This window comes from Enhydra lutris, unplaced genomic scaffold, assembly GCF_002288905.1.
Source record: "Enhydra lutris kenyoni isolate GAN:26980312 unplaced genomic scaffold, ASM228890v2 scaffoldscaffold57, whole genome shotgun sequence".
NCBI classification, from domain to species: Eukaryota; Metazoa; Chordata; class Mammalia; order Carnivora; family Mustelidae; genus Enhydra; species Enhydra lutris.
The window spans coordinates 4,482,247-4,495,543 of record NW_019154141.1 but is presented as its reverse complement, the minus strand read 5'-3'; the positions used below and the strand labels follow the sequence as shown (position 1 = coordinate 4,495,543).

At 41.9% G+C, this 13,297-nt stretch overlaps 1 protein-coding gene across 1 annotated transcript in view; it reads right to left on the bottom strand.

Annotated features, from left to right (window-relative positions):
* The window catches only part of LOC111158165 (ATP binding cassette subfamily A member 5), a 71,244-nt gene extending 64,513 nt beyond the window's left edge, over positions 1 to 6,731 (bottom strand). The window contains 1 exon segment of the mRNA XM_022520062.1: positions 6,680 to 6,731. The gene's annotated coding sequence lies outside the window, so the exon portion shown is untranslated.
* Between the last annotated feature and the right edge of the window lie 6,566 nt (positions 6,732 to 13,297).

The window sequence follows — 13,297 nt, the reverse complement described above, 5'->3', positions numbered from 1 at the left end:
ATCTATTTCCCTTTGGAAGAGTATATGTTTCTATTTAAATTGAGAGGCAGCGAAGGCCTTACTTAGGTGGCTGCTAACTTTCAGCAGGCTGCTACTATTCTCCCCTGCCCCAGCACACACACAATGAAAAAACAAAAGGCCACAGTAAATCCAAGCAGAATCTTCAGACATGCTGAAATAAACTGGAATCAGTAAGCATTTACATAAAAACAATACCAACAAGAGGAGACAACAAAGTCTACCATCCCAACAACTAATAATGCAGCATAAGAGTGTGACCTCTGGAGGCAAACCAATAAAAATATGAACCCAGCCTCTGCCACTTACTAGCCTTGAGACTTTGGGCAAGTTATTTAACTTTTCTGTGTTTAAGTCTTCTCATTTGTAAGTGAAATAATAATAGTATCCACTTCATTGACTTATTAGAATGACTAAAAGAATAAATACATGTAATTAAAAACATGAAAATGGTGTCTGGTCCATGGCAAGTTGAAATACATGTTGAAGGGGCACCTGGGTGGCTCAGTGGGTTAAAGCCTCTGCCTTTGGCTCAGGTCATGATCTCAGGGTCCTAGGATCAAGCCCTGTATCGCGATCTCCATCTGAAGCAAATCAGTGAGTTAGAAAGAACGCTGAGTAAGGAAATCTTCCAGAATGGATGGTAAACGTGCAAAGAGCCAAAAATGATTATGAAATCTGTTATAAAATTATAAAGATGGATCTGTATGACTGACTGTAGAGAGCAAGATGGAGTCACCTATGTCATGCCAGGCCTGTGTCAAACAAGACACAATCAATTAAGGGTAATGCACCAGAAGCAGAGGAGGTCTGCAGGGCCCTAGACTGATTAAATCCCTTTAAGAAGGGAGGATTTTTGCAGCAAATCGTCAGACTCTTCAGACTTGACTCCTCTATGTCTGACCACTTAAAGCTGCCACCAAAGGCTCTGTCCAACTATCTCTGACAGGAACTGAGATTCTTCACTGCTCAAACATGGTAGGCAGTAAGTGCTGAGAGCTGACCAGGACCACGGATGCCTTATCTCAACTGTGAGTCTACCTACTGACTTCATGTTTGGTTCATTAACTTCCTAATCTCTGTGTTATCCTGTTTGCTGTGTGACTTGTCCTATGTTTCTGCTTTGTGTGCTGAGTAAGAAGCCAAGTTAATCACATGATGAAATGTCATTGAGTTTGGAATCCTGTAACTGCTTTATAATAATGTTAACCTCGTTTTATGACTGAATAAAGCTGACATTGTGGAAAGACACAAGTTGGTATGTGCGCCTTCATAGTGTGCTCATGACACTGGCCTAAACAAAGTAATGTTTCTTCTATTCACAAGCTCTAGTCTAATCACGTGAAAATGTTAAATTTCAATAACCTTGAACTTCTATCTATTCAAATTAGTAAAACATCTTAAAGATGTTTTAAGAAGAAAATCCAATTGGCTGCTTGTCATGTAACATCTGGTTTGGCTGTTTAAAAAAGAAACTGAAACATTCTTAACATCGAATCTTCACAAACTTTTTAGTTTAATGTCTATCTAAACAGTAATTTTAAAGCTATAGTCAGGTTTTTGTAAACAGACACAACAATGGACCTGTATGTCCTCACCCTCACAACCCACAGTGCCTAAGCAGGCCCGAAAGAAAGGGGCCATGGGGATAAACAGGCAACATCTGCTCTGCACAATAATGTGAAGCACTGACTCTACTGTAAAAGGTTCCCTGCAAATTATGGGTGTTTGGGAAAATATTTTGCTTCCTCTTCCAGTATCCAGACCATATTGGCTCTGAGAATGTTTGCCCCTTGGGAAGAAGACAGAAAAATAAAAGAAGGGTATCTGCGACTCACACTGGTAGGGTAATCACAAAAGTCCCTTCTCACCCTCATTCCCCACACTCTTCTGCAGGGTTTCCAATGGGAAATTAGAGTGGAGGAAAGATGTGGGAAGGCAGTGTTTTCTATAATGAATCAAAGATAAAGAGATGATATCTGAGATGAGACCAACTCCTATGGGTGGGTGAATGAGTTTTCCTGAAAGAAAGGTGGAGGAGATCCATCAACAGAGGTGACATGAAAGTGGTGCTTCTGACAGACGGAACCGAAACAAGGCTGCAAAGTTAGAAATGAGGTGTGGCCAGCGAGGGGACATCTGTGAAGAGTTTAGGTTGCCAGGTGCCTTTCCCCTAAACCATAAGAAAAGCCATATTTAGCACAGGGCTCTAAATGTCGTCTTTTGCACTCTAACTCTCTTTAATTATCTCAAACTTTAAGGCCTTGTAAAGGCATTCAAAAGAACAAAAGGAAAAGGCAAGAAAAGATGCTTAGCCAGCCCCACATTTGACATTATAAGTGGGAACAGGATCTCACGTTCAGGAGTTCACTCAGTAGTGATGGAGTTCATGAAAACCACGGCAGAGCTGTGAACAGTAGAGAGGACTACACAACACCAAAAGGAGCTTTCTGAGGAGACAACACCTAAGACCTCTTTTGCAGCATATACTGGAAGAGAATCCTTGAAAGCATAGGCTAACAACTGAAATACAATAAAACTTCTAGTGTCTCATTTTTAACAAATCATACTTTTTAGAAAACTTATAATACCTGACATAGTTCCAGCACAAAGTTGTACCAGACCAGCATCCTTAAAACTGTCTAACAAAACCAATTCTTAAAACAATGCTAAAAGCGGGTGCCTGGGTGGCTCAGTAGGTTAAATCCTCTGCCTTCAGCTCAGGTCATGATCCCAGGGTCCTGGGATCGAGCCCCACATCGGGCTCTCTGCTCCGAGGGAAGCCTGCTTTCTCCTCTCTCTCTGCCTGCTTGTGATCTCTGTCTGTCAAATAAATTTAAACAACAACAACAAAAAAACAATGCTAAAAGCAATGACCGACACACAGAAATAAGAGTACATAATGATTCTAAACATTTTAAGTTACTTTCCATTTCTCCACAGCATACCTGGGGAATGCATTAAGTTTGTTGTAGAGCTTTTAAATAATTAGGTAAGTTTCAACACCTAGTATCACTAAAGTTTCAATCAAATATTTAACTTTCCTAGATAAAAACGATTCGTACCAAATCTATAAATTGCAAGAAAATTCAAAGCCCACTAAAGCTCATCTTCCTTTTCTAATGTATTGATAAACGACTTAAGACTAGATGTAATATAATCCAGTATTCAATATTAAATATTCATTTATTCATTTATTAAAGAAATATTGGTTACTACATTACACCTGCTGTGAAATATATTCTACCTTTCTCAAAGCAATAAAAAACATGCAGAACTATTAGAAAAAATTGTTATGAATTATTAGAATGTATTAGTTTTACTTCTGAGAGAAATGAATCAAGATTATATCCTGTAAAATAAAGAAATTGAGTTTTCCTGGTAAGAGATGTGATCAGTCACCTTTTTAGCAAGCTTCAAAGATTTTTGGAAAGGCTCTTTGCTGAAAATGTTCCCCATCCCCAACAGATAACTGTCAGAGATTACTCCCAGTCCAAGCAAAAATGATTATCACTACTGTCTTCCACTTCCATATCCAATAAATAAACTAACTGCCATTACTATACTGTGTCCTCATCATTATTTGTTTACATGTCTTAATCTTGAACCTGACCATGAGATTCTTGACCAAAAAGACTGCTTTATCTTTGCTTCTCCACCACCAATGGTAATCTTATAACCAATAACTTCTTACTGCAAATTCCTTTATCAGGGCTTGTTAAGAGTCCTTATAGATCAAAGGTCCGCCAACTACAATGAAGGAGGTAGGAGCTAAATTCTATTTTGTACAGCCCATGAACTAACAGTGTTTTTCACATGTGTGATCCTAACACAGCCGTCCTCACTCATTTCTGCATTGTCTATGATTGCTTTTGTGCTACAATGGCAGAGTTAATTGATACAGAGATCATATAGTCCACAAAACCTAAGATATTTACTATCTGGCTCTTTACAGAAAGTTTGCTGACCACTGTTACAGACTGAAGGAGAGAGAAAGAAGAAAAGCGGCACACTCATTTAACACTTACGAAGAAATTTATGCATCAAACATAATGGGAAAAAACAGACACTGTCGATGACTTTGCAGATAGATAAAATTTAATATAATGTAGTAAGTCCAATTGGGGAAAGAATGGAATAGAAATTTCAGGCAAAGAGAAAAGAAGGGGAAAGCTATAATCCCAAAAGGGCTTGACTTATATAAGGAACAGGGATTCCTGCGGCATGGCCGAGGCACGGACAAAGTGAACTAGGGCCAAGGGTACAGGTGGATTGCTCTAGATGACACTGAAAGGACAGGCCCTGGAGATGGATGGTGAAACACCCAGTATGCAAAATTAGATTAGACACCTTTACCTTGTGCACCCATATATAGCACTCTCTATTTCCTCTACTTTGTTTTTCATACCTAAGAGTAATTGTTTAATTGCCCAGCAATCATGTATTTCACTAGTCCATTCATTCTCCCAAACCCCAGACCTCCACTTACTTCTACTTCTATCACACTCAGATTAAAGCCTTGATTTCTACTTCACTGAAAAAACTGAAGCAATCAGAAGAAACTTCCAAATGTCCCGCTATCCTTCCACCTCCCACTATGCCTATGGTAATGCTAAATATTTAAACAATATTCCATTTCTGGCTAACATGATAACTCTGTTTTCATTAAAAATCTGAACCATAAAGGATTAATCTGGTAGCTAAGGTTTATATTTTGGAAGAAGAGGTTAAGAATATATCAGGCAGATGAAAGAAATTCCTGCCAAATTACATCACGGGTTTCTCAACTAATAAAAGCACCATAATATTTAATTTATGGGGGGGGGGTAAGTCATAAATACTCTCTTTTCTCATGTTTTAAGATTTACTGAAGGTAATGTAATAATAAAACAAAATACTGACAACATGATTTATCCTGAATTTTATGACTATTTTTTTGTTGAACCGGAAAACAACAATGCAATGGTGCCCACATAACCAGCTTTCCCATCCTTTTTTTTTTTTTAAAGATGTATTTAATTATTTAAGATGTATTTATTTATTTGACAAAGAGAGAGCACAAGCAGGCAGAATAGCAGGGAGAGGGAGAGGGAGAAGCAATCTCCCCACTGAGCAGGGAGCCTGACCAGGGGCTGGATCCCAGCACCCTGGGATCATGACCTGAGCCGAAGGCAGACTCTAAAGGACTGAGCCACCCAGAGGTCCCTCCCGCCCCTCTTCTTACATATAATAGGTTCCTAAAAGTTTGAGCTCATGACTATTTTAATCCAATTAATTCGCATTACGGTAAAGATTAGGATTTATTTATAATTCATGATTATGTATCTTCATTATTTATGATTATTTATAATTTATGATTATTTATAAGAATATTGCAAAGTTATTTTACAGGATCATCCTCTCAACCCAAGGGCGGAGATTATAAAAACCCTATTCCTCTTGGTACTCTCCCCACATAGTATCTGGAATACGAAAGACGCTCAAATAAATTATGGATAATATTCATAAATTTGCTTCGACCCGGACTGCAAGATTTCTTAGACCAAACCCTGTTTAGAGGGAAACGGACTCGAACAGCACACAGTCAAGGCTGATTGCCTCGTTAGTTTGATTTCTCCTCGAACATCCCAAGAGCCTTAACTGCCCTAACAGCGTTCTCTCGAGCGGAGTCTTCCCCGAAGATAACCCATCACGTCTCTTGGGCAGACACAAAACATGGTGGGTACAGAAAGCACCAGAATTTGGAGTCCGGCATCCCTGGGTTAGAATCTTCGCTCTACCCTTCTGGCTCGCGGAGACCTCCCTAAGTGACTTAACCTCTTTGGGACCCATTTTTCCACCTGAGCCCAAGCTCCATGGGATGCTGTCGGGATGCAACGAGATTAACATGGAGCCTGCCTCACGGTTGGGAGCCCAACACATCTCTCCACCCCCCGCGCTTCTGTTCCCTCAGAACGTCCTCGACAGAAAGCACACGATCATCTATAGTCCTTCTGACATATTTGTCCAAAAAGGCGCAGGTCAGCCCCAGGAGCACAGGAGAAACCCCAACCCCAACCCCCGCTCCGAGCCGCGAGCGCCTCAACCCCATACATGGATGCCTCCCGCCGACCCAGCTTTTGGGGACGCGCAAATCTTTCGGTGCCCGAGCCCTGCCCTGCGTCTCAGGAATCAGGGCATTTCCCCCCAAGTCCTGTCATGAGACCTGCGCGTTCTCCTCTCACCCAAACTCTCCTCCTAACACCCAGGGCGAGGAGCGGCGCGAGAGTCCCCGGGGGTGACCGGCGCTCGGCGCCTCAGGCGCTTGGAGGGAAACGGACTCGCACAACATTTTCTCTCTCTCGTCGCCCCTCTCGTCCCGAGGGAACCGACCCCGTCGCGCCCACGGCAGCCCCGGAGCCGCCGTCCCGCGGCGGCCCCCGCACCCGCGCGCGACACCCGGGCAGCGGCCACCGCGACCCCCGCAAACCGCGCTTCCTCCCACCTGGGGTCTCCTCCCGACCCCCTCAGCTCGCGGGCTGGGGCCGCCACGGAGGCCCGCTGCATCCCGCCCCTCCACCCCCTCCGCGCCACCCCTCTCCCTCGCCCGTCTCTCACTTCCGAAGAGGCGGCGTCCCCCGGGGCGAGCCGCCCGCGCCGCGGCCCTCCAAGCCCCCCTCACCTCAGGGCCGAGCCGCAGCGCGGTCAGGCAGGGACAGGCTCCGCCTGGGGAGACACTCCGCACGGGTGACGGAGCTCGGAAATAGGAGTGTGTGTGAGGAGAGAGCGCGGCCCCGCGCGCGCGCCCCTGACGCTCGGCCCCGTGAGCCCCAGAGCCGCAGGGTCGGCAGCGCGCCTGCCTGGGGAGCGCGCAGCGCGGGAAGCCTCGCTCCGCCTCCTGCCGAACGCACCTGGGGGCGGGGCTCCCGAAGGACCGGGATCTGCGGACACGCGCGCTCCCGGCGCTTGGCCCCGCGCGTCCCGTCGCGGGCTGTGGGGCTGACGCGCGTGCGAGGCCTGCGCACCTGGGGGCGGGGCTCCGAGGGGGCGGGGCGAGCGGGGCGAACGAGGCGCGCTGAGGTTGGGGCATGCGCGCGCGCGCGCCCAGCCGCAGAGCTGGAGTGTCTCTGGCGCCGGCCCTGGAGCTTGGGTTCTGTATGGTCTGCGGAGACCTTGGCATGCTCTCCCTCGAGGCACAGGCAAAACAACGCGCCTGAAGCCAGCTGCTTGCGTTTGACTCCAGACGCTGCCGCCTCCTAGCGTTTGACCTTGACCTGCAGCCCTTCCATCCGCCTCCCCGGTGGCATCTAGTTTTAGGATCCCTTTCTTATGTGTTTCCCGGCTTTTGAGGGGCCCTCTCGCAGGGCTGCGTTTCGATTCACTTCGCTGCCCCTTGTCCTCCCCACTGCAGTGTCTGGGTTGCAGTGTCCTCATTGTCTCCTACCTTCTGCCTCGTTCCCCCATCAGACCTGAGACATCTGGACACTGAGGATGCTTTTAGTTTCTAAGTGTCCTCAGGAGAGTCTGGGAATGGGGAGAATCCTGAATTTTCCAAATGGCCTGATGCACAGGCATCTGTGGGAGATTCTAAACCGCACTTATTTTTGCTAAAAATATAAACCGATGTTTTGAGTTTTATTGCCCAAAGTGACCCAGATGGTAGTCAAAAGTTACCATAAAGGAAAGAAAAGCTCAACGCCCAGCGTTACAGACTTTCCTCTCCAGACTTCTGTATGGTCACATTTCTTGCACAGTTCTTTACTTGGGGGGATTTAACTATTTAAAACCTTTTTAGAAAATTGTTAATCCTGTATACACCAAATTTCTCAAATTTAAACTAAATCTCTCCAAATGTCACTGCCAAATCCTATCCCCCCCAAAATATCAAGGAATCGCGTTTTGTTTCTCCTACCCAACATGGATTAAATGAGAAATTCAAAGAGGGTTGGCAGAATCCATGATGCTTAAAAATCTGGCAGTGGGAGTGCAGGAGGGGAAATAGAATGTCCTAGAAACGATGCAGGAAACTGAAGAAGGCAGGTAATAAAAACTATTCAACCATGTTTTTTTTTTTTTTTTTCGCTTTTGAAATATGTAAGACGCGTTAGCTACAAATTCAGAGGAGTGAATTCCTGATGGCCTAGGATTTGTGGGCAAGTAAATACGATGGAGGTCAAACATAAATCAACTTGGTAAAAATGGGTTACTGAAACACATATTCATATCAACTCTGCAATTATACTTCTCACTAGTAGTCTCAATCTGCTCTAACTTCAGAGTTCTCCTCTTTTATGGAGCTATAGGGGGAATTTATTTCCTGAGCTTCTTGTTTTTATAAGGTTCTCTGTCATCCATTCTGCCTGCTGGTGTTTCTACTCTTGTTTCAAGACCAAAACCCAGTTCTCCGAAACTCATCTCACCTCAGGCAAAATGATCCCACTGTCCTCTCAACAGCACACATGCTCCTGTCTTGTTCACCATCATTTTACATATGTACTGTCTCTTTAAATTATAAGTGGTCTGGGATTAAGATTTTTTTCCTACATCAATCCGGATTTCCATGTCTTATGCATCATAATGTGAGGTACCTAGGGATGAAAAAAGCACGTGTGCAATAGGATGTGAATATTATTGTCATTATTATCCCCACAAAATAGAACTAGTCACTCAACAAAATCTACCTAATAAAAGAAAGGGAAGATATTAAATTCTTCTTATACAATGGATCACAAAATTAGGAAGATAATATGGTTTGGGGAATTATAGAGAGAGAACACCAAGACCTTTACATAATAAGACTGCCACCAAAAAATATATTGACCATAACATATTTTACTCTCTCTTTTATCTGTTTTCGTGTACCTTGTAAACAATTTAGCTACATAATCTCAAACTAAATTTCCATAGTTACCAGGTCCCAGTACTAAATAAGCATCTGCAGGGAGGATATTCCTTTCTGAGCTTCTGTATCTAGGAAATAGCAAACAAGCTGTACTGCGTGGTTGTCATGACGGCAACCCAAATCCCCATATCTCATTAATAGATTTTTAGACAAATAAATCACATGGGAATACATAGATCATAGAAGTCATAGACTGAGATTTAACAAGTTGCCTAGCTGAACGAAATAAACGGTGAACCAGAATTTTGACAGTATTTAATGTAGAAAAGAGAATTAAACTTGCTACCCTTTTCCCGATGTTACATCAGTAGCTTATTCTGCATGATTATCAATGCATTGAAAATTATATATAACATTTTTAAATTAGTACTATTAAGCACTCTTTATAATTTCTTGTTTTTAAACATTTACCAATTCTCCAAGCTAAAAAATAGTGCCAAGAGAAGGGATGTGGTTTCTAAATTCAGGGTTTAAATTAGGTATAATTTAGAAGTTTCAAATTAGAATCTTTTTCTAGAATAAGGCCAGACAAATAAAGAAACACAGCCTTGACTGGCAAAGCAGAAAGAGAGTCTTGCCTCTTTAGCAATAGAATTCCAAACTGCCATCTCAAATGTAGCTGAGATTGTTATTAAATAGCTTAAAGACATGATTAATTAATAATCGGTAGAAGGTTGGAGATGAGGACCACTTCTAAAGGTAGTTTTGTTTGGCTTTTATTACAAGAAAATCAGTCAAAGAGATTAATATGTGAAGAATATCTATCCAAATTTGATATTTAAGAAACTCAACTAACCTACAATATATATTCAGTACCTGGCATTCTTGCTTAGAAAGAACCCCAGCTTTGCAGGTAAATTAAAAAAAGGCAAAGAAATCAACAGTTATTCTGAGAGACAACAAAATAAATAATTAAAAAGCCTCAAATGGAAGGTGATACTTTTTCCACCATTAAACGATGTCATATAAACTATAAAGGGCCATGAAGAAAACATTGAGGGCTGGAGTTACCTGGTACCTTCGAGAGGAAAAGGTGGAAAGATGGGTTTAAAGTAGCATGGAGTATAATAGAGGGCTCAAAGAAATAATTATGTCTGCCTAGATTTTCATAAACACAGAATTATCAGTTTACAGAAGAGAATAACATAGAGGCTAAACTGGAGAGCTGACTCCATCTGTGCGTTTTTTCTTCAGTAAGGAAAATGGACTTGAAAGTGGTAAAGGTGAAACTAAGTAGAGAAAGAAGTGAAACTCGAGAGAGGTGAGGGGATAGCGATCACACCTATCTGTTTCAAATAAGTTCATGTTTCCAGGCACAAATTACATCCCACAGCTATTCACGGATAACCTAAGACCCGTGACTGGGAAGTTCAGAGAAACTGTAAAAAATGAAAAAAAAAAAGATGACAAATCACCTGCTTTCAAAAAACTGGCTTAAAGACAGACACTAAAAGCTTTAGAACAAAAAAGTAACATTCCACAATTCATAGATTTGCGAACATTTAGAAGAGGGTTTGCTGGTTACTGAGAACCAGACTACCTAAAGAGAAGTCATCCTATACTTCTTTTTTTTATTTGATCTTTGAGTTAAAATGGGAATTGTATAGTCATGATAGAAATTAATTTCAACAAAGCATTTAATCCAGTCTTCCATGATACTTGTGGATAAGACTCCTAAATAATGGCTTGATTATAATCAACATAATTATAATATAATTATAATCAATTATAATTATAATTAGATAAACTCGAAGTAAGTTGGATAATTGTAACCAAAGTTCTGTTCTGAAGACAGGACCAGGAAACAAAATTAGATTAACAACTTGAACCCTGGGGCACCTGGGTGGCTCAGTGGGTTAAAGCTTCTGCCTTTGGCTCAGGTCATGATCCCAGGGTCCTGGGATCGAGCCCCACATCGGGCTCTCTGCTCAACAGGGAGCCTGTTTCCCCCTCTCTCTCTGCCTGCCTCTCTGCCTACTTGTGATCTCTCTCTGTCAAATAAATAAATAAAATCTTTGGGAAAAAAAACAAACAAACACTTGAACCCTGCGCTGAAATATAAAGATAAAATTTAACAGGAATATATGAAAGTCCCTACATCGGTTTAAATAGAAAAATAAAAGCACAAAGGAAGTACAAAACAAGATTCTGGTTTAGCCCTGTGAAAATCATCAAGAGGTTTCCTTGTCTGCCAAAATCAATGTGAGTTAATAATATATGTCCGATAGCTTGCAGCGATGCCTCTAACATTTCCATTTGAAAACATTGTGCCCACAAAGCATTTGCCCCTTCCTTTCATCCTTAGGGGATCCCTTTCCCAGTCTTCGCCTTAGGATTCCCTATCCCTTTGGAATAGGCAGAATATGGCCTGTAATCTGCCCGAAGATGTCCACATCCCGATCCCTGGAAACTGAGAATATGTCACTTTACAGGGAAAAAGAAGATTAGGTTTGTTAATCAGCTGACCTTAAAATAGGGAGATCATCCCGGATTATCCAGGGGGACTCCGTGTAATCAATTACAAGGGTCTTTAAAAGTAGAAGGAAACAGAGGAATAGGTCAGCGTGACAGAGAGTGAGGACTCAACCTACCACTGGCTTTGAAGCTGGATGAAAGATTGCAAGTGGCCTCTAGGAGCTGGAAAAAGTGAAGCACGCTCTCCTGAGAACCTCCAGAAAGAAATGCAACCCTTCCAACCCCTTGATTTTTATTGCAGAGCTAATCCTGTGTTCTAAGCCACCGAACAATCAGATAATAAATTTGTGGTGTTGAAGTCACTAAGGCTGTGGTTATTTCTTAGAGCAGCATTAGAAAAATAATACACCTCTTACAACTCGCTTTCATTCTCTGCCTTATAGTCTTTTTATTATTTAGCATCCAAATGTCCTTTCTTTCCTTCTCTCCGTCGAAGTGAGCAACATAATGCCATAGAAAGGACAATGAATTATTACTTAGATATTGTGGATTCATAAACTTAATAACTCATGTGACTCCATCATCATAGATGCATCGTTAGCCTGTATGATCACTAATTTTCCAACTTATAAAGGAGGATAGAACATATCTACCATCTTTGAGTCTCTGGGTTGCTTCAGGGAGTTTTTGAGAGGAGGTGAGTGAAATCATAAAAGCCAACTATTAAGCACGTAATATGTGCTCCACGCTGCTGTATATGCCTCACATGTAGTCTTTTATTTAATCTCTACAAGGACAATGTGAGCTATAGACTACTATGTTTCCCCCACCAAGGCAGAGAAAAATATTTTTAAAGTTATAAAACGCCAGAGATTACAAATAAATGGATATCATGGAGGGAATCGGTATACAATGAAAAAAAAAAAAAGCTTTTTCCTACTAGTAATATTCCTCAAAAACATTTTTTTTCATTTAAACTTTACTGTTATTTGGGATGCCTGGATGGCTCAGGTCATGATCCCAGAGTACTGGGATCGAGCCCCGCATCACATCGGGCTCCCTGCTCAGCGGGGAGCCTGCTTCCTCCTCTCTCTCTCTGCCTGCCTCTCTGCCTACGTGCGATCTCTGTCTGTCAAATAAATAAATAAAATCTTTAAAAATAAATTGGGAGTGACATAACAGTGTGTCAGTAGCATGATGGGTATAGTTGTCAGTAGGAGGAGGTAAGCGATTCACCTAATACACATCTGAGAGGTGAAGGAACATGGTTCACAGAAGTCGTATTAGGGTCTGAAGGCTGAATGGAGTTAGGCAAAGGAGAAGGACAGAAAACTTTGGGAGAGTACTGTAACCTGCAGTCGCTCAGGTCCTTCCTCACTTACTGACTTTCTTATTCTCAGCTCTCTCTACAAACTCAGATAGATCCTGCTTTAAGGTTCATCCCAAAATACAATTTGATGTTAAGTCTCAGATAGGAAATGTTCACGTTTCATACTGAGTAAGGCTTTGGTGACTAATCCATTTGTATCTGATTCCACATTCACTTAATCCAATGATCAAGCAATACTGTTTTAGACCACTCTATTTCCTTATCCAGTCAGACTTGGCCCCCTTTAATTAGCTAATCATACTATAAATAACAAGTGAAAAATAAACAAATATTTCTATAGAGAGGAATTGGGATTCCCTGTGATTACTGCTATGCCCACTAGATGGCGCACGTATGCCTGAGAGACAAACATGCTGATTCAGTTTCCCTCTTTTCCTGGGAACTAGAGAAACTAACCAATTAGAAGATTGGGACGTGGGGAAGAAGAAACTACCCAAACTAAATTTTTAAGTGATCCTGGTTCTTACATGTATCCTCAACAAAATAAACCCAACATCTTTCTTTCTTTTTGGATAAATTTATAATTTAATTACCTGTACCTCCATCCCCACACCCACTCATGCTTTATTTCCATTTCTTTTATTTTTACTTAC